The sequence below is a fragment of the Salmo trutta genome, chromosome 8, assembly GCF_901001165.1.
Source record: "Salmo trutta chromosome 8, fSalTru1.1, whole genome shotgun sequence".
NCBI classification, from domain to species: Eukaryota; Metazoa; Chordata; class Actinopteri; order Salmoniformes; family Salmonidae; genus Salmo; species Salmo trutta.
This window is the reverse complement of record NC_042964.1, coordinates 21,560,664-21,582,572: the sequence shown is the minus strand read 5'-3', so window position 1 is coordinate 21,582,572 and position 21,909 is coordinate 21,560,664. Positions and strand designations below refer to the sequence as shown.

At 40.8% G+C, this 21,909-nt stretch overlaps 1 long non-coding RNA gene and 1 pseudogene across 1 annotated transcript; one reads left to right on the top strand and one right to left on the bottom strand.

The window, feature by feature from the left end:
* The window catches only part of LOC115199251 (SLAM family member 8-like), a 256,891-nt pseudogene that overhangs the window by 183,877 nt on the left and 51,105 nt on the right, over positions 1-21,909 (bottom strand).
* Positions 15,420-16,007, top strand: LOC115198495 (uncharacterized). Its single transcript, XR_003879234.1, has 3 exons — positions 15,420-15,464; positions 15,811-15,891; positions 15,992-16,007. It is a non-coding gene; the product is annotated as an uncharacterized LOC115198495 (long non-coding RNA).

Below are 21,909 nucleotides of genomic sequence, written 5' to 3'. Positions count from 1 at the left end.
AATCTGATTATTAGTCCTGCCCAGAAACTGGAATATGCATATAATTATTAGCTTTGGAGAGAAAACACTCCAAAGTTTCTGAAACTGTTTGAATGGTGTCTGTGAGTATAACAGAACTCCTATGGCAGGCAAAAACCTGAGATGCTTCTGTTCAGGAAGTACCCTGTCTGAACATTTCTTGCCCTTCTTTATTATCTCTGTCGTTTACAAAGGATCTCTGCTCTTACGTGACACTTCTCACGTCAACAATGGAGTCTCACAGCCCGGGAAAAACAGGAATGATGTCATTCAAAGCCCTGGCTGAAGCACACGAGAGCAAATGCTGAGTGGTCAGTCAATGGACTAAGCCTTAGGCGCGTGACACGCCCCGCCCCCGGCTTTCGGTTTTTTCCTCAGTTTACAGACAGGCAGATTCCCGGTCGGAATATTATCGCTTCTCTACGAGATAAATTGCATAAATATTGGTTTTAAACAGCGGTTGACATGCTTCGAAGTACGGTAATGGAATATTTCGAAATTTTTTGTCATATTTTGCGTCATGCTCGTGGCCGAGATTTAGCGTTGGGATAGTGTCTAGAACGCACGAACAAAACGTCGCTGTTTGGATATAACGATGGATTATTTGGGACCAAACCTACATTTGTTATTGAAGTAGAAGTCCTGGCAGTGTATTCTGATGAAGAACAAGCAAGGTAAGAACATTTTTCTTATAGGAAATGTGATTTTGGTGAAGGCTACACTGGGTGGGTGTCTAAATAGCTAGCCCTGTAACGCCGGGCTATGTACTTACATTATTGCAAAATGTGCTTCATCCGAAAAGCTATTTTAAAATCGGACATATCGAGTGCATAGAGGAGTTCTGTATCTATAATTCTTAAAATAATTGTTATGCTTTTTGTGAACGTTTATCGTGAGTAATTTAGTAAAATCACCGGAAGTGTTCGGTGGGAATGCTAGTTCTGAACGTCACATGCTAATGTAAAAAGCTGGTTTTTGATATAAATATGAACTTGATTGAACAGACATGCATGTATTGTATAACACAATGTCCTAGGTGTGTCATCTGATGAAGATCATCAAAGGTTAGTGCTGCATTTAGATATGGTTTGGGTTTATGTGACATGATATGCTAGCTTGAAAAATGGCTGTGTGATTATTCCTGGCTGGGTACTCTGCTGACATAATCTAATGTTTTGCTTTCGCTGTAAAGCCTTTTTGAAATCGGACAGTTTGGTTAGATAAAGGAGAGTCTTGTCTTTAAATAGCTGTAACATAGTCATATGTTTGAAAAGTGTAAGTTTTCGGATTTAGAGGAGTTTGAATTTCGCGCCCCGCCCATCATTGGATATTGGAGCAGACGTTCCGCTAGCGGAACGTGTAGATGTAAGAGGTTAAAACATGTTGGTATTACAGACTCAGTCAGGGACGTGTTGAAAATTTCAGTTTAGACACTTGCTAGTTGGTCAGTGGATGCTCAGAGTACATGTCCTGGTAATCCATCTGGCCCTGCGGCCTTGTGAATGTTGACCAGTTTAAAGGTCTTACTCACAATGGCTACGGGGAGTGTGATCACACAGTCGTCCGGAGCAGCTGATGCTCTCATGCATGTTTCAGTGTTTCTTTCCTCGAAGCGAGAATAGAAGTAATTTAGCTCGTCTGGTAGGCTCGTGTCACTAGGCAGCTCGCGGCTCTGCTTCCATTTGTAGTCTGTAATAGTTTGCAAGCCCTGCCACACCCGACAAGCGTTGGAGCCAGTGTAGTACGATCCTACGACCCTGTGCTAGATGCATGTAATTCATTAAATTTAAGGTGATGTCTAACTGTAATGAATGATTGTTTCTATTACATAAAAAGACACATTGCAGGACTAGGATAACCTGTTTGGGAAAGGCGTGCTGCAAGCGGGACACCTCAACAACATCCGGTGAAATTGCAGAGCTCCAAATTCAAATTAAATTACTATAAATATTTAACTTTCATAAAATCACAAGTGTAATACATCTAAATAAAGCTTAACTTGTTGTTAATCCAGCCGCCATGTCAGATTTCAAAAAGGCTTTACGGCGAAAGCAAACCATGCGATTATCTGAGGACAGCACCTTCTTCTTTTGGCACTCCAAAAGGTCCCAGTTACATCACAAATGGTCCTTTTGTTTGATAATGTCCTTCTTTATATCCATAAAAACTCAGTTTAGCTGGTGAGCTTCAGTCAATAATCCATCCAGTTTCCCTCCATAAAATTCATCCAAAATTAATCCCAAACATTACTAATAAACTTTTCCAAACAAGTCAAACAACATTTCTAATCAAACCTTAGGTATCCTAATACGCAAATAAATGATACAATTTAAGAGGGAGAATGGTATGTTCATTACCAGAAATAAATAACAAAGAACGCGCTTTCATCCACGCGCTTGGAAACACTACAGCCAAAATGGGAGCCACCTAGAAAAACTAAAATTTCTCATTTTTCCAAAAACCAGCCTCAAACTCTTTCTAAAGACTGTTGACATCTAGTGGAAGCCCTAGGAACTGCAATCTGGGAAGACTTATAATTATAGTACTAGGCATTGATTTTTTTTTGGGGGGGGGGTGGTTTGTCCTCGGGGATTTACCTGCCATATCAGTTCTGTTATACTCACAGACATAATGTTACAAGTTTTAGAAACTTTAGAGGGTTTTCTATCTATATCTACCAATTATATGCATATCCTAGCTTCTGGGCCTGAGTAACATGCAGTTTTTGTAATGGGACCAACTGAAGCAAATCAGTCTTTTGGAGGGCAAGGGAGAAGGTGTGCGCTTATGAATTTTCCTTTCTTATTGAACATAGTACTTTCTGTGTGAAATATTATAGTTTATTTACATTTTAGACTACCTGAGGATTAAATAGAAACGTCGTTTGACTTGTTTGGACAAAGTTTACCAGCAGCTTTTTGGACACCTTTGTCTGCACGTTGAACGAGTGGATTACTGAAATCAATGACGCCAACTAAACAGACTTTTTGGGATATAAAGAATGATTTTATTGAACAAAACGACCATTCATGTTATAGCTGGGACCTTTGGGATAGAGGAAGCATGGTATGCTTTCGGAGTAAAGCCTTTTTGAAATCTGACACGGCGGCTGGATTAACAACAAGATATGCTTTATTTTAAGAAGTTAAGCTTTTAAATGATATAAGACACTTGTATGTTCGTGAATGTTTAATATTACGAATATTTATTTGAAATGCGCGCCCTGTAATTTCACCCGATGTTGTCAGAGGGTGTCCCGATAGCGGGAACACCTAGCCCTGATTACAACCACATTGATGCCTGGCGAGCACATAATCCTAATGTGAAAGAGTACACTTTCTATTCACAGGGGTAAATAAATCTCACAAATGAATGTCATACTATTATCTACAACTATTTTATTTAATCTAGAAAATAGAAATTCGACATATGAGCTTGTCTGATCACCACGCCTTCTACTGCCTATTACATGTTTCAGAATCTCCTAATTGTAACTAGTCCCTCAAAGAAAGGTCTAAGCCCTTATGACATACTGTATATATGAGAATCAACAAAGGGAGAAGGAAATAAAAGTAAGCAAATAGTGTAGGTCGTGATGAAATTAAACAGTAACATCTAGGCCTATCTACAGAATATACAGAATATACAACATGCAGAGGGTTCCATATCTATGGAAGGCCCAGCCTATGACCACAACCTGTTCAGCTCACAGTACTTATGGTAGGGAGAGGAGGGTGCCTTCTGGGTGTCCAAATGTGATCTTGTCATAAAGAGTCTGTGGCTACATGTGACAGATAATCAAAAATAAACTGTTTCAGCATCAAGAAAGGTAGTGACTATTCTCAAAGTAGACTACGTAGTCTTCCATTCAACCACAGACATTTTACCATTATGACCATTTATATCTTACCTTGTTCAATCTTGGGATAACCAGATCATTGACAGTTTCATAGATGGATATTGGGTTTACATGACTGTTTGATCTTGTCTGGAATCAAAATACAGCCCATTACAATACAGTGCATACAGCTTCCACACATTCAGATAAATAATAACGGCAATGCATAATTCTTGTGTTGTCCATAACATCAGCATATATTGTGTTGTCTGTTAGATATGCAGTGTTTTATAAGAACAAAATATCAACCAATCAGAAACATTTTATACAGGATATCAACAAACATACCCAGGAATTAATGAGGGTCTCACTCTTTTTCTAATTTCTAGCAAATTCCCCCCCAAAATTATATCAGCTGAAGAATACTTCTAGAACCACCTGAAATGTCACTTTAAGTATAGTGGAGACCCCTAAGCTGTCCATACCTGTGTTACTTCGGCCCCTGCAGTAGCACACTGCCACATTACAGTGAGGATCAGCACCACTGATACTCTGATGTAGATGGTATACCACACCAGTCATGTCACATATTGTACAACACACATGATTAGACTATACAATATGATAACGACTAAATGGCTCTATATCATATATTTCCAATGTGAGCACATGCATTACATATTATATTTAACAACATAAGCATATAAGCACACTGAAAAGCATATGGAAGGGATTATTATGATATCTAGGTACCTGGGTGGTTGTGTCATTACTGCACTTTAATGTGTCAAAGGCAGTTTTCCAACTGGCTAGGTTGGAGGCGTTGCACTTTACACTGATGTTTAAAACCTGTTAACCTCTCTGGGGTATGTGGGACGATTTCGTCCCACCTACGTAACAGCTACTGAAATTCCAGTGGCGCGATTTTTGAATCGTTAGAAATACTATTACTTCAATTTCTCAAACATATGACTATTTTACGGCTATTTAAAGACAAGAATCTCGTTAATCTAACCCCACTGTCCGATTTCAAAAAGGCTTTACAACGAAAGCAAAACATTAGATTATGTCAGCAGAGTGCCCAGCCAGAAAAAATCAGACAGCCATTTTTCAAGCTAGCATATAATGTCACAAAAACCCAAACCACAGCTAAATGCAGCACTAACCTTTGATGATCTTCATCAGATGACACACCTAGGACATTGTGTTATACAATACATGCATGTCTGTTCAATCAAGTTCATATTTATATCAAAAAACAGCTTTTTGCATTAGCATGTGACGTTCAGAAAACGCATAACCCCCGGCAAACTTCCGTTGAATTTACTAACAGTTTGCTAAATTACTCACGATAAACGTTCACAAAAAGCATAACAATTATTTTAAGAATTATAGATACATTACTCCTCTATGCACTCGATATGTCCGATTTTAAAATAGCTTTTCGGATGAAGCACATTTTGCAATAATCTAAGTACATAGCCCGGCATTACAGGGCTAGCTATTTAGATACCCACCCAGGTCAGCATCCACCAAAATCACATTTCCTATAAGAAAAATGTTCTTACCTTGCTTGTTCTTCATCAGAATACACTGCCAGGACTTCTACTTCAATAACAAATGTTGGTTTGGTCCCAAATAATCCATCGTTATATCCAAACAGCGACGTTTTGTTCGTGAGTTCTAGAATGCTTCTTCGCGGTCCCGCGCATGGCGCATTGGCGTGTCAAAAATGTCTAACTATTCCATTACCGTACTTCGAAGCATGTCAACCGCTGTTTAAAACCAATTTTTATGCCATTCAACTCGTAGATTAGTGATAATATTCCGACCGGGAGTATGCATTGAGCCTAAACAGCCGAATAAAATTTCTCCTCAGAAGCGACTCATGCACGCGCATCATTCAAAGGTCCTCGGAGCATCCACTTACAAAAGGCGATAATCTGTTTCAACCTGAGGCTCCCTCGTAAACCTTCAGTTATTTCGCGGGCTCTGAGAGCCTATTGGAGCCCTGGGAATTGTCACGTTACAGCTAAGATCCTTACTTTTCAATAAAAAGATGCAAGACGCACGACTCCTTGTCAGACAGGGTACTTCCTGCTTGAAACTTGTCAGGTTTTTGCCTGCCATAGGAGTTCTGTTATACTCACAGACACCATTCAAACAGTTTTAGAAAATTCAGAGTGTTTTCTATCCAAACCTGAACAATAATATGCATATTCTAGCTTCTGAGTTGGTGTAGGAGGCAGTTAAAAATGGGAACATATTTTTTCCAAAATTCTCAATACTGCCCCCTACCCCAAACAGGTTAAGGTATAGGGGGCAGTATTTTCACGCCCGGATGAAAAACGTGCCCAAATTAAACTGCCTACTACTCGGGCCCAGAAACTAGAATATGCATGTTATTAGTAGATTTGGATTGAAAACAATCTGAAGTTTCTAAAACTGTTTGAATGATGACTGTAAGTATAACAGAACTCATATGGCAGGCAAAAACCAGAGAAAAATCCAACCAGGAAGTGGGAAATCTGAGAATTGTAGTTCTTCTTTTGAATCCCTATCGAAACTACAGTGTCTGTGGGGTCATGTTGCACTTCCTAAGGCTTCCATTGGCTGTCAACAGCCTTCAGAAAGTTTTTCTCTGCCCTATTCTCTGCCCTGTTACTGGGCAGAGTATAGTAGCTCAGTGAATGAGTGGACTGCCTGAGGACAAAGGGCTTGGTGATGCGCGAGCCTGCAAGCGCGCTGTTCTTTCTTTTTCTCCTGGAATGAATACACTATTGTCCGGTTAGAATATTATCACATTTTTACGTTAAAAATACCCTAAAGATTGATTGTAAACAATGTTTGACATGTTTCTATAAACGGTAAAGGAACATTTTGACTTTTCGTTTCTCGAATTACGCTCGTGCATTATGCCTTTGGATAGTGATCTAATGCACGAACAAAATGGAGGTATTTGGATATAAATATGGATTATTTCGAACAAAAAGAACATTTCTTGTGGAAGTAGCAGTCCTGGGAGTGCATTCTGACGAAGATCAGCACATTTATTGAGAATATTTATTATACTAATTCTGAGTTTAGTTGACCCCAGAACTTGGCGGGTCTCTGTATAGCTTGCTTTGATGGCAAGCTATGTACTCAGAATATTGAAAAATGTGCTTTCTCCATAAAGATATTTTAAAATCTGACAGAGCGGTTGCATCAAGGAGTAGTGTATCTATAATTCGTTAACCTGTTAGGGCTAGTGGGCAGTATTTACACGGCCGGATAAAAAACGTACCCGATTTAATCTAGTTACTACTCCTGCCCAGTAACTAGAATATGCATATAATTATTGGCTTTGGATAGAAAACACCCTAAAGTTTCTAAAACTGTTTGAATGGTGTCTGTGAGTATAACAGAACTCATATGGCAGGCAAAAACCTGAGAAGATTTCATGCAGGAAGTGGCCTGTCTGACAAGGTGTTGTTGTTCTTGCCTGTTTATTGAAGACTGAGGATCTTAGCTGTAACGTGACACTTCCTACGGCTCCCATAGGCTCTCAGAGCCCGGGAAAAAGCTGAACGATATCGAGGCAGCCTCTGGCTGAAACACATTATCGCCTTTGCCAAGTGGCCGATCAGAGGACAACGGGCTTAGGCGCGTGCCCGAGTCGACCCCATGCTTTATTTTCTTTCGTCTGTTTACCTAATTGCAGATTCCCGGTCAGAATATTATCGCTTTTTTACGAGAAAAATTGCATAAAATTTGATTTTAAACAGCGGTTGACATGCTTCGAAGTACGGTAATGAAATATTTAGAAATCTTTTGTCACGAAATGCGCCGTGCGCATGACCCTTATTTACCATTCAGATAGTGTCTTGAACGCACGAACAAAACGCCGCTGTTGGAACATAACTATGGATTATTTGGGACCAAACCAACATTTGCTATTGAAGTAGAAGTCCTCGGAGTGCATTCTGACGAAGAACACCAAAGGTAATCAAACTTTTCTAGTAGTAAATCGGAGTTTGGTGAAGGCTAAATTTGCTTGGTGTCTAAATAGCTAGCCCAGTGATGCCGGGCTATCTACTTAGAATATTGCAAAATGTGCTTTCACCGAAAAGCTATTTTAAAATCGGACATATTGAGTGCATAGAGGAGTTGTGTATCTATAATTCTTAAAACAATTGTTATGCTTTTTGTGAACGTTTATCGTGAGTAATTTAGTAAATTGTTAGTAAATTCGCCGGAAGTTTGCGGGGGGTATGCTAGTTCTGAACGTCACATGCTAATGTAAAAAGCTGTTTTTTGATATAAATATGAACTTGATTGAACAAAACATGCATGTATTGTATAACATAATGTCCTAGGTGTGTCATCTGATGAAGATCATCAAAGGTTAGTGCTGCATTTAGCTGTCTTCTGGGTTTTGTGACATTATATGCTAGCTTGAAAAATGGGTGTCTGATTATTTCTGGCTGGGTACTCTGCTGACATAATCTAATGTTTTGCTTTCGTTGTAAAGCCTTTTTGAAATCGGACAGTGTGGTTAGATTAACGAGAGTCTTGTCTTTAAAATGCTGTAAAATAGTCATATGTTTGAGAAATTAAAGTAATAGCATTTCTAAGGTATTTGAATATCGCGCCACAGGATTCCACTGGCTGTTACGTAGGTGGGACGATTTGGTGCCACCTACCTTAGAGAGGTTAAATAATTGTTATGTATTTTGTCAACGTTTATGATGAGTATTTTTGTAAATTCATGTGTTCATTCACCGAAAGTTTTGGTGGGAATACTTTTTCTGAACATCACGCGCCAATGTAAAATGCTGTTTTTGGATATAAATATGAACTTTATCGAACAAAACATACATGTATTGTGTAACATGATGTCCTAGAAGTGTCATCTGATGAAGATCTTGAAAGGTTAGTGCTTCATTTAGCTGTATTTTGGGTTTTTGTGACACATTTCCTTGCTTGGAAAATGGCTGTGTGGTTATTTTTGTCTATGTACTCTCCTAACTTAATCTAATATTTTGCTTTCGCTGGAAAGCCTTTTTGAAATCGGACAATGTGATTACATTAAGGAGAAGTTTATCTTTAAAATGGTGTAAAATAGTCGTATGTTTGAGAAATTGAAATCCTCAACAGGTTTTAACTCTGCTGGTGAGAGAGAGAAGTGAATCTGCTGGGCGTCCCCGTACATCTTATTGTCTCTCTCCCAGGAATAGGTGAGGTTGAGGTTGAGGTTGAGGTAGCAGGACACGTTGCACACCAGCCGCACCGTACAGGAGTGGTTAGCCAATAGCTTGATGTCTCTCTGGATATCGGCTCTAACCAACCAGTAGAGAGAAAGAAACATAATCAGCCATCTAAATGAACCCTACCATTGCCATAGCACCAGGAGAAAGACGACTTGAAAATGTGATGGATATTTAACAAAGCATGGTGAGTAAGGTCAGTACGAAACCACAATACCTGTGTTATAGTTTAAAGATCATCAGCTATGGTTATGGATATAAATAAGAATGATATCAAAATAGGATGCAAAAAAAGCTTACCATGGACCTTCAGAGTGATGGTCTTACTGCCAATCTGACCTTTGTCCGCTTCGCCTGTAAGTAGAAAATCCCCTGAGTCTTGCAGTGTCAGTACAGCACTGTTAAAATATTAATGGCCTCTAAACCCTCAAACTGCATAATGGACCCTATTCCAACTAACCTACTGAAGAGCTACTTCCCGTTCTTGGCCCTCCTATCTTGAACATTATAAATGGCGCCCTATCCATCGGATGTGTACCAAACTCACTAAAAGTGGCAGTGATAAAGCCTCTCTTGAAAAAGCCAAACCTTGACCCGGAAAATGTAAAAAACTATCAGCCTATATCGAGTCTCCCATTCCACTCAAACATTTTAGAAAAAGCTGTTGCGCAGCAATTCACTGCTTTCTTGAAGAAATATAATGTATACGAAATGCTACAGTCTGGTTTTAGACCCCATCATAGCACTGAGACTGCACTCGTGAAGGTGGTAAATTACATTTTAATGGTGTCAGTCCAAGGCTCTGCATCTGTCCTCGAGCTCCTAGACCTTAGTGCTGCTTTTGACATCATCGATCACCACATTCTTTTGGAGAGATTTCAAACCCTAATTGGTCTACATCAGTGGTTGACAAACTTTTTATAGTCTCGTACCCCCTCTAGCACCAGGGTCAGCGCACTCTCAAATGTTTTTTTGCCATCATTGTAAGCCTGCCACACACACACACAAAACAATAAATGTATTAAACATAAGAATGAGTGTGAGTTTTGGTCACAACCTGGCTCATGGGAAGTGACAAAACCTGTTATAGGATAATGGCACAAATAATAATATAATAATAATCAGTAATTTTGCTCTTTATTTAACCATCTTACATATAAAACCTTTTTTTTCATCGAAAACTGTGAATAACTCACCACAGCTTAATGAAAAGTGTGCGCTTGAAAGGATGTAAATAATTCTTCAATGTTGGGTTGTATTAAATAATTTCCCACACACAGTCTGTGCCTATATTTTGTTTTTATGCAAGTAAGGGCCGAGAGTCCACTCTCACATAGGTACGTGGATGCAAAGGGCAACACACAAAAGTAATACAGTGATGGAAAGACCTGTGTGTTGTCCTTGTTACAGAAGAGGATGTCTTCCTTATTTGACCCCCCATAAACGTAACGGACATATGCCAGGAGCTGTACCAGGCCCGCTACGTCTGACTCATCCAGCTGTAACGCATAGATTTGCGCTTCTTTGAGGATCTAAGGTCCCTGTCTGTTCGGTTCTTACCCGGATAAAGGGGCAGTAGCTCTTCGGCTGCATCAGATTCACAACTGTCAGTGTCCATGCTAGCTGGGCTAACAGCAAATGTAGAATGACTGATGCTAGCATTGGATGTGCTTGTGGAAGCAGAACAACTTGTGTCATTGACAGGTGCAGGTGTAGTTATGCTGGTCGTCTTAGTACTACAAGTAGAGCTGGTATGTGTCTCTATGAATGTGGGCCTCACTTTTTTTAACCTCTCTTAACCTTCTCACAGTTGAATCCGGTGGCGCGTTATTCAAATACCTTAGAAATGCTATTACTTCAATTTCTCAAACATATGACTATTTTACAGCATTTTAAAGACAAGACTCTCGTTAATCTAACCACACTGTCTGATTTCAAAAAGGCTTTACAACGAAAGCAAAACATTCGATTATGTCAGCAGAGTACCCAGCCAGAAATAATCAGACACCCATTTTTCAAGCTAGCATATAATGTCACATAAACCCAAACCACAGCTAAATGCAGCACTAACCTTTTATGATCTTCATCAGATGACAATCTTAGGACATTATTTTATACAATACATGCATGTCTGTTCAATCAAGTTCATATTTATATCAAAAACCAGCTTTTTACATTAGCAGGTGACTAGCATGTGACTAGCATTCCCACCGAACACTTCCGGTGAATTTACTAAATTACTCACGATAAACGTTCACAAAAAACATAACAATTATTTTAAGAATTATAGATACAGAACTCCTCTATGCACTCGATATGTCCGATTTTAAAATAGCTTTTCGGTGAAAGCACATTTTGCAATATTCTAAGTAGATAGCCCGGCATCACAGGGCTAGCTATTTAGACACCCAGCAAGTTTAGCATTCACCAAAGTCAGATTTACTATAAGAAAAATGTTATTACCTTTGCTGTCTTCGTCAGAATGCACTCCCAGGACTTCTACTTCAATAACAAATGTTGGTTTGGTCCCAAATAATCCATAGTTATGTTCAAACAGCGGCGTTTTGTTAGTTCGTTCAAGACACTATCCGATGGGTAAATAAGGGTTACGAGCATGGCGCATTTCGTGACAAAAAATTTCTAAATATTCCATTACCGTACTTCGAAGCATGTCAACCGCTGTTTAAAATCAATTTTTATGACACTTTTCTCGTAAAAAAGCGATAATATTCCGACCGGCAAAGCCTGTTTACATTCAACGAGAGAGAAAGTAAAAGCATGCTATCCCCTCATGCACGAGCCTCAGTCTAAAGGCCCTCTGATAGAGCACTAGTATGTTTCAGCCTGGGCCTTGAATTACGTCATTCAGCTTTTTCCCGGGTTCTGAGAGCCTATGGGAGCCGTAGGAAGTGTCACGTTACAGCAAAGATCCTCAGTCTTCAATAAAAAGAGCCAAGATGGACAACAACTTGTCAGACAGGCCACTTCCTGGTCAGAATCTTCTCAGGTTTTTGCCTGCAATATGAGTTCTGTTATACTCACAGACACCATTCAAACAGTTTTAGAAACTTTAGGGTGTTTTCTATCCAAAGCCAATAATTATATGCATATTCTAGTTACTGGGCAGGAGTAGTAACCAGATTAAATCGGGTACATTTTTTATCCGGCCGTGTAAATACTGCCCCCTATCCCCAACAGGTTAACCACTCTCATACCCGCTCCCCCCCACCTCTCTCCTCCCCCAGGAGGAACTGAGCCCTGGGATAATGCCTCAGGACTACCTGGCCTGGTGACTCCTGCCTGTCTCCTGTCCACCTGGTAGTGCTGCTGCTCCAGTTTAAACTGTTCTGCCTGCGGCTATGTAACCCTGACCTGTTCACTTCCTTGTCCCGGACCTGCTGTTTTCGACTCTCTCTACCTCTGAATGCTGTCTCTACCTCTGAATGCTCGGCTATGAAAAGTCAACTGACATTTACTCCTGTAGTACTGATATGTTGCACCCTCTACAACCACTGTCCTTATTATTTGACCCTGCTGGTCATCTATGAACGTTTGAACATCTTGAAGAACAGTCTGGCCTTAATGGCGATGTACTCTTATAATCTCCACCTGGCACAGCCAGAAGAGGTCTGGCCACACCTCAGAGCCTGGTTCTTCTCTAGAGTTTTTCCTAGCCACCGTGCTTCTACAAATGCAATGCTTGCTGTTTGGTGTTTTAGGCTGGGTTTCTGTATAGCACTTGGTGACATCTGCTGATGTAAAAAGGGCTTTATAAATACATTTGATTGCTTAGTTTTTATATTGTGATCCACAAGAATGTGGAGTAGTTACAGGCCTGTCCCTGAAGGGGGCGATAAGAAACCCCAGATGTTTACCATAGGATACCAACTAAAAGTGAAGTCTGTAACTGCTTTGCCCTGTAACCTTTCTCTTGGTTTTTTCACACATGTTGTACATGTGTCCCATACTCTACAACAAACCACTTAGATATTTTTATTGGTAAAGAGTTAAAGAAAATACATTAATGTATTCAACATGTTATTATGTGAAGCTGAATGAAACTAGACTTTAACCTGGAAACCCAGTTCCCCAGTTACAGCTTTGAAACTCTTCCCATCTCTGGTCAGTGGTAATAAATAACGCAAATAAATCAAGTTATTTGTCACATGCGCCGAATACAACAGTGAAATGCTTACTTACAAGCCCTTAACCAACAATGCGGTTTTAAGAAAATACACACAAAAAAGATATACACTGCTCAAAAAAATGAAGGGAACACTTAAACAACACAATGTAACTCCAAGTCAATCACACTTATGTGAAATCAAACTGTCCACTTAGGAAGCAACACTGATTGACAATAAATTTCACATGCTGTTGTGCAAATGGAATAGACAACAGGTGGAAATTGTAGGCAATTAGCAAGACACCCCCAATAAAGGAGTGGTTCTGCAGGTGGGGACCACAGACCATTTCTCAGTTCCTATGCTTCCTGGCCGATGTTTTGGTCACTTTTGAATGCTGGCGGTGCTTTCACTCTAGTGGTAGCATGAGACGGAGTCTACAACCCACACAAGTGGCTCAGGTAGTGCAGCTCATCCAGGATGGCACATCAATGCGAGCTGTGGCAAGAAGGTTTGCTGTGTCTGTCAGCGTAGTGTCCAGAGCATGGAGGCGCTACCAGGAGACAGGCCAGTACATCAGGAAACGTGGAGGAGGCCGTAGGAGGGCAACAACCCAGCAGCAGGACCGCTACCTCCACCTTTGTGCAAGGAGGAGCAGGAGAAGCACTGCCAGAGCCCTGCAAAATGACCTCCAGCAGGCCACAAATGTGCATGTGTCTGCTCAAACGGTCAGAAACAGACTCCATGAGGGTGGTATGAGGGCCCGACGTCCACAGGTGGGGGTTGTGCTTACAGCCCAACACCGTGCAGGACGTTTGGCATTTGCCAGAGAACACCAAGATTGGCAAATTTGCCACTGGCGCCCTGTGCTCTTCACAGATGAAAGCAGGTTCACACTGAGCACGTGACAGACGTGACAGAGTCTGGAGACGCCGTGGAGAACGTTCCGCTGCCTACAACATCCTCCAGCATGACCGGTTTGGCGGTGGGTCAGTCATGGTGTGGGGTGGCATTTCTTTGGGGGGCCGCACAGCCCTTCATGTGCTCGCCAGAGGTAGCCTGACTGCCATTAGGTACCGAGATGAGATCCTCAGACCCCTTGTGAGACCATATGCTGGTGCGGTTGGCCCTGGGTTCCTCCTAATGCAAGACAATGCTAGACCTCATGTGGCTGGAGTGTGTCAGCAGTTCCTGCAAGAGGAAGGCATTGATGCTATGGAATGGCCCGCCCGTTCCCCAGACCTGAATCTAATTGAGCACATCTGGGACATCATGTCTCGCTCCATCCACCAACGCCACGTTGCACCACAGACTGTCCAGGAGTTGGCGGATGCTTTAGTCCAGGTCTGGGAGGAGATCCCTCAGGAGACCATCCGCCACCTCATCAGGAGCATGCCCAGGCGTTGTAGGGAGGTCATAAAGGCACGTGGAGGCCACACACACTACTGAGCCTCATTTTGACTTGTTTTAAGGACATTACATCAAAGTTGGATCAGCCTGTAGTGTGGTTTTCCACTTTAATTTTGAGTGTGACTCCAAATCCAGACCTCCATGGGTTGATAAATTAGATTTCCATTGATTATTTTTGTGTGATTTTGTTGTCAGCACATTCAAGTATGTAAAGAAAAAAGTATTTAATAAGATTATTTCTTTCATTCAGATCTAGGATGTGTTGTTTAAGTGTTCCCTTTATTTTTTTGAGCAGTATATATTCACTTTGTCCACTACTTTATTTATTTTCTACAACTACCTCAGTGTCGGATGGCGATTTGCTGTTCTCTCTCCAGGCGTATCTCCTGGACCCTCTACATCAGTCCTAGTAGGAGTGGTTGTGGGCCTGGTTGTTGCTTGTGTTCTACTGGCCATTCTCCTGGTACTGCTGTGTCGATATAAAAAAGCCAAAGGTGAAGCTTTTATAAATTCTCATTCAACCTTTTGGTTCATGTTTAGGAGAAAGACGTCTAATTACAAAAGTTTAAAACAGTAACGACTTCATACAGTATAATAGTATGCATTTCTCATATCAGATTCCTGTTGCCACAGAATATTCTGGTGAGTACACCTGTCATTCAACCATGTCCCTTTTCATACAGTAAAATATAATCTGTGTGTTTCATGAGTATCTCTCTCCCTGCAGTCCCCCCGAGCCCCAGAGGACCAACCTGGACCCCTTACAGGACCAATAATCTACCCTGGGCCAGGCTCCTGATGCTGGGTATAATAATCTGCAGCATGGTCAGTCTCTCATCCCAGACCACTGTCACTCTCCTCTCTCTGTAACTTCACATACTGACTTTTCACTATTCACTTTACATACATGTTACCGTACTCTATGTCCCTTATCAAGCTGAGGGAAAACCAACCTATTAATCTTTCTCTCTCTTCTTTGACCAACAGGTGGCACTAACATCTATGATACAATCACTCCCTCAGACAGTAATGACAGTGGTACTGTACACTGTATGTTACGTTTAGCATGAATACAGTATAGAGTTGTTGTTGCAGTTGTTTTTCATATGTTTAATATGACTAGCATACTAACAGAAAGTAGAGATATTAGTGTATTACCTGTATATTTCAGATGCTGGTGCTGCTACTGCTGGATCAAGTGATGTGATGTACGCACAGATTCAACTCAAACAGTTGGACAAGAAAAAGAAAAGTAACTCTCAACTGTCACATAAACTAATACAAAATGTAGCAGTGTTTTTTACTCATAAAATTTGAATAAAACAAACAAATTCTCCTCTCCTCCTCCTCAGAAATGACAGCTGATCCCAAAGAAAATCCAGTCTATTCGGGTCGAGGTCGAGGTCAAGACAGGGTCGAGGTCGAGGTCGAGGTCGAGGTCAAGACAGGGAAGATCTATTCGGGTCGAGGTCGAGGTCAAGACAGGGAAGACCACAGGCAAGACCCATTCTACAGGTTGGCAGTCTGTGAGATCTAAATGTGTGTTTTTGGAGTTTCAAAAAAGATGCTGAATAATCTAATTCCTTAATTTGTGACTGGACATATCCATTTTCAGAAGCGACTGGACCTGTTGATGTGACCTATGCTGAGGTTGACCTTAAACAGAAGGCCAAAGCCAAGAAGAAGAAAGGTAAGACTGGACATCCCTCCTTCCATATTCCCCCTTCCATATTCCCTGTATCATAACCTCACATCTCTGACCCCATATTGACTAGCTGCATAATATTCTGAATATAACTGTTATATTATTCTGATGTTTTATCCTCACCCCTTACAGAAACAGCAACCCCACCTGAGGCAGATTTGGTCTATTCTCAAGTGAAGCCAGGTACAGCCCCAGGTAAGACTAATAGCCATATGCTATTGATACTTAATATGATACTAATATGGAACTAATTCTCTGATATCAACGTATAATGTATCTATTTAAAGTATGTCTCTTTGTTTAATTCTTAAGAGTTTATTTGACTGCATGTCCGCAACAACTTTGTGCGGTGATATGTTGCAGGTCCTTGAGGGGGTCAGAGATGGAGGGATGGAAGGATGGGGGGATAGAAGGTTGGAGTGATGGAAGGATGGAAGGATGAAGGGACGGAGGAATGGAAGGACACACCATCAGAGGAGCAGAAGGAACCCGGAACATGGATTTTGTACGCTCAATACGCACAAACACACATGCCAAAACAACTTGTACATTAAGGAGTTCTTACTTATTTTATTTACTTATTTTATTATATTTAAGCATGGTTTAATTGTTTCACTGTAACAGCTTTTTTCTTTGCCTTATGGTGCAATGATGATGCATCTTATCTGCAGCTACAGCATTTGATTCTGCTTTGTATTGTGTTTTGAGTTTTATTGTTGATTTATTCAGATGATAGAATAACATATTTGTATATTATTCACATTTTCTTCTAATGGCCTGTACTTTTACAATGTCTTTGCATTGTGCTTTTTAATAAACAATTTTTTATCCACCGGATGGCATGAGTGCTTTCTTACTGTACATGGATATTGTCATCGTCAACTTTTCCATAAAACCTCATTTGGTTAAAATTCCTTTCATCCTAGTATAGATCTCAGGCTCCACAATGTGTGAGTTAAAAGGCAATCTGCTATTTCTGCATCCATTTTTGGACTTAATTATATCTACCCATTGAATCTTGAAGAATATAACATAAATGCCCCAAGAACAAAGTTCAAAAGCTGCACCCCATCAGCTGAAGACCCTTAGAGATTTTTAGAATTGCTTCTTGGGGAAGAGTGTGCCTGAAAATAACAGTTCTTCTCAGTTTGATGATGTCATATACTCTGCAGGAGTTCTGAGAATCTAGTAACCTACATATGACTGACTGCCAGTTCTCCCATATTGCCTCCTCATCCTACAGACAGGTGTTAGGTTCTTATTTTTCCGAGTAAATCACTCACGGATACTAGAGAAGCTTTAACCAAGTTTATTTCTTCCCAAAGGTTCTGTACAGCTGTAATCAGACACCAAAACATTTCTCTCCATCACAGTTATATACATCCTACTTAAGACACTCCCTCTCTCCAATCCTTACAGATTATGCCCAACAGGAAGAAGGTAACCAGATACTACACCCTGATTACTCCCTTAAGGTGAACTGACCTCAACCCCTCACCTCCTGACCTCAACCCCTGCTTCACCTAATCCACATATATCCATCTGTCTTCCCTATATCAACACGTCACTCTGCTCTCCTCCATCAAACACATTTCAAAGCCTTCTGGCTTCCTACAGAGAACCCTTAACTTCTGACATAAAACCCATTCTCTACCACTCTTTCTATTCAAGGCTTCTTCTCTGTCATTTATTTAATATCTCAATGTCCAAAGTTTAGCCGACTCCAACACAGGTAAAAATGATTAATGACATTGGTGTATGACTCTGACTGCTATCTTCAGTGTCCCTGCATGGTCTGGAAGGTCACTGTTCCAGTTAGGGGGTTTCTGTGTCTGTGTTTATGTCTATGTGGTCAGACAGACAGCCGGCAGCCAGCCAGGTCATTGTCACTGCTCCTGAGAAACAGTCACAGGAAGTGGCATCACCAAAAGATGTTACCTGAAACGTAGAAGGGGGGCCTCTATCAGTAACATGGGACCCACTACCTTCTGAAAAAGTTGGCAGGTGTTTCCTGTACCTCAGCCACACTGACCTATGAGCAGCAGATGAAGTCATGCAAACACTTCTGCATGTATATGAAGCCTAGAGGAAACTGCACCGACACTGTTATGACATTTTTGCTCTCGTTCTCTCTAACCTCCCCACACACACTCTCTCTCCCCCTTGCACTTTGTCTTTCTTTCTCTCTGTCTCTGTCTCACTCTCAATCTCGCTCTCTGTCTTTCTCTCTCATCTCCCAAGCCTTCTATCTCCCTCCTTTCCCTTTTCTCTGCAACATTGAGCTGTCTGCTCACAAAGTAACAAAGCTACCGGTATCTGTGAATCATCATTACCATTTTTTTTATTTTATTTCACCTTTATTTAACCAGGTAGGCAAGTTGAGAACAAGTTCTCATTTACAATTGCGACCTGGCCAAGATAAGGCAAAGCAGTTCGACACATAAAACAACACAGAGTTACACATGGAGTAAAACAAACATACAGTCAATAATACAGTAGAAAAATAAGGCTATATATAATGTGAGCAAATGAGGTGAGATAAGGGAGGTAAAGGCAAAAAAGGCCATGGTGGCGAAGTAAATACAATATAGCAAGTAAAACACTGGAATGGTAGATTTGTATTGGAAGAAAGTGCAAAATAGAAAGAAAAATAATGGGGTGCCAAGGAGCAAAATAAATAAATAAATAAATACAGAAGGGGAAGAGGTACTTGTTTTGGCTAAATTATAGATTGGCTATGTACAGGTGCAGTGGTCTGTGAGCTGCTCTGACCGCTGGTGCTTGAAGGGATTACATGTTAGGGCTGTGCAGTTGGACGAGCAGTTGAATAATATAATAATAATCAATGATTTTGCTCTTTCTTTAACCATATAAACATATAAAACCTTATTTGTTCATCAAAAATTGTGAATAACTCATCACAGGTTAATGAGAAGGCTGTGCTTGAAAGGATAACTCTGCAATGTTGGGTTGCATTAAATCATTTCCAACACATAGTCTGTGCCTGTATTTAGAATCCACTCTCACATAGGTGTGTGGTTGCAAAGGGCATCAGTGTCTTAACAGCTTGATTTGGCAAGGGAGGATACTCTGAGCGCAGCCAAATCCAGAAATCTGGCAGGGGCTTCTGATTAAATACAATTTTCACAGTACCGCTTGTTGGAATTTCGATGAGTCTCTCTTGTTCAGATATCGGTAAGTGGACATGAAAGGGAGGGAGGGAGGGCATGAAAGGGCTAACGAATCCAGCTGTGTGTGTCATCCGTTTAGGGAAAGTACCTGCATAATTGTACACCCAACTCACTCAGGTGCTTCGCTATATCACATTTGACATTGTCCATGAGCTTGAGTTCATTTGCACAAAAAAAAAATCATACAACGGTGGAAAGACCTGTGTGCTGTCCTTGGTAATACAGACAGAGAAGAGCTCCAACTTCCGCACATAGAATATAGTTGCTGAGAGCCTGTAATTCTAGATTCAGGCATGAAAAAACCTCACCCAGATACGCCAGTCGTGTGAGAAACTCTTCATCATGCAAGCGATCAGACAAGTGAAAATTACGATCAGTAATGAAAACTTTAAGCACGTCTCTCAATTTAAAAAAAATGTGTCAATACTTTGCCCCTTAACCTTTTGGGGGTAGGGGGCAGTATTTACACGGCCGGATAAAAAACGTACCCGATTTAATCTGGTTATTACTACTGCCCAGAAACTAAAATATGCATATAATGATTGGCTTGGGAAAGAAAACACCCTAAAGTTTCTAAAACTGTTTGAATGGTGTCTGTGAGTATAACAGAACTCATATGGCAGGCAAAAACCTGAGAAGATTCCTTACAGGAAGTGGCCTGTCTGACCATTCCTTGAGCTTCTTGCCTCTGGTCCCATAGGCTCTCAGAAGGCGGGAAAAAGCTGAATGATGTCATTCCAGCCCCAGGCTGAAACACATTTGCGCTTTTGGCAAGTGGCCGATCAGAGGACAATGGGCTTAGGCGCGTGCACGAGTTGACCCCATGCTTTATTTTCTTTCGTCTTTTTACCTAAACGCAGATTCCTGGTTGGAATATTATCGCTTTTTTACGAGAAAAATGGCATAAAAAATTGATTTTAAACAGCGGTTGACATGCTTCGAAGTACGGTAATGGAATATTTACACATTTTTTGTCACGAAATGCGTCGTGCTCGTCACCCTTCTTTACCCTTTCGGATAGTGTCTTGAATGCATGAACAAAACGCCGCTGTTTGGATATAACTATGGATTATTTGGGACCAAACCAACATTTGTTATTGAAGTAGAAGTCCTGGGAGTGCATTCTGACGAAGAACACCAAAAGTAATAACATTTTTCTTATAGTAAATCTGACTTTGGTGAGTGCTAAACTTGCTGGGTGTCTAAATAGCTAGCCCTGTGATGCCGGGCTATCTACTTAGAATATTGCAAAATGTGCTTTCACCGAAAAGCTATTTTAAAATCGGACATATCGAGTGCATAGAGGAGTTCTGTATCTATAATTCTTAAAATAATTGTTATGCTTTTTGTCGTTGAATCCGTTCAGAGACGATAGAATAAAAACATGGTGTCGTATCGTGCACGAGCATGAGTCCCTTTGTCCGCTGATAGACCACTTTGCAAAAGCGCTCGTGTGTTTCAGCCAGGGCTTGTAATTACGTCATTCAGCTTTTTCCCGGGCTCTGAGATCCCATGGGAGCCGTAGGAAGTGTCACGTAACAGCAGAGATCCTTTGTAATGGATAGAGATAATCAAGAAGGGCAAGAAATGGTCAGACAGGGTACTTCCTGAACAGAATCTTCTTATGTTTTGGCCTGCCAAATGAGTTCTGTTATACTCACAGACACCATTCAAACAGTTTTAGAAACTTTGGAGTGTTTTCTATCCAAAGCTAATAATTATATGCATATTCTAGTTTCTGGGCAGGACTAATAATCAGATTAAATTGGGTACGTTTTTTATCCAGCCGTGAAAATACTGCCCCCTAGCCATAAGAGGTTAAATTGAGTTGCTCGGTTAAGTGGTTAACTGATTTTTGTCCTCTGACGTCCGTGGGTAGGCAGAGGGAGTCTGGAAGGGCATCAAGGAATCTTTGGGTTGTCTGACAATTTATAGCACAACTTTTAATGCTTCTTGGTTGGGGTCTGAGCAGATTATTTGTTGGATTGCAAATGTAATAAAATGGTGGTCCGATAGTCCAGGATTATGAGGAAAAACATTAAGATCCACAATATTTATTCCATGGGACAAAACAAGGTCCAGAGTATGACTGTGGCAGTGAGTAGGTCCAGAGACATGTTGGACAAAACCCACTGAGTCGATGATGGCTCCGAAAGCCTTTCCATGTGAATATTAAAGTCACCAAAAATTAGAATATTATCTGCGATGACTACAAGGTCCGATAGGAATTCAGGGAACTCAGTGAGGAACGCTGCAAATGGCCCAGGAGGCCTGTAAACAGTAGCTATAAAAAGTGATTGAGTAGGCTGCATAGATTTCATGACTAGAAGCTCAAAAGACGAAAACGTCGTTGTTGTTTTTTTTGTTTGTAAAT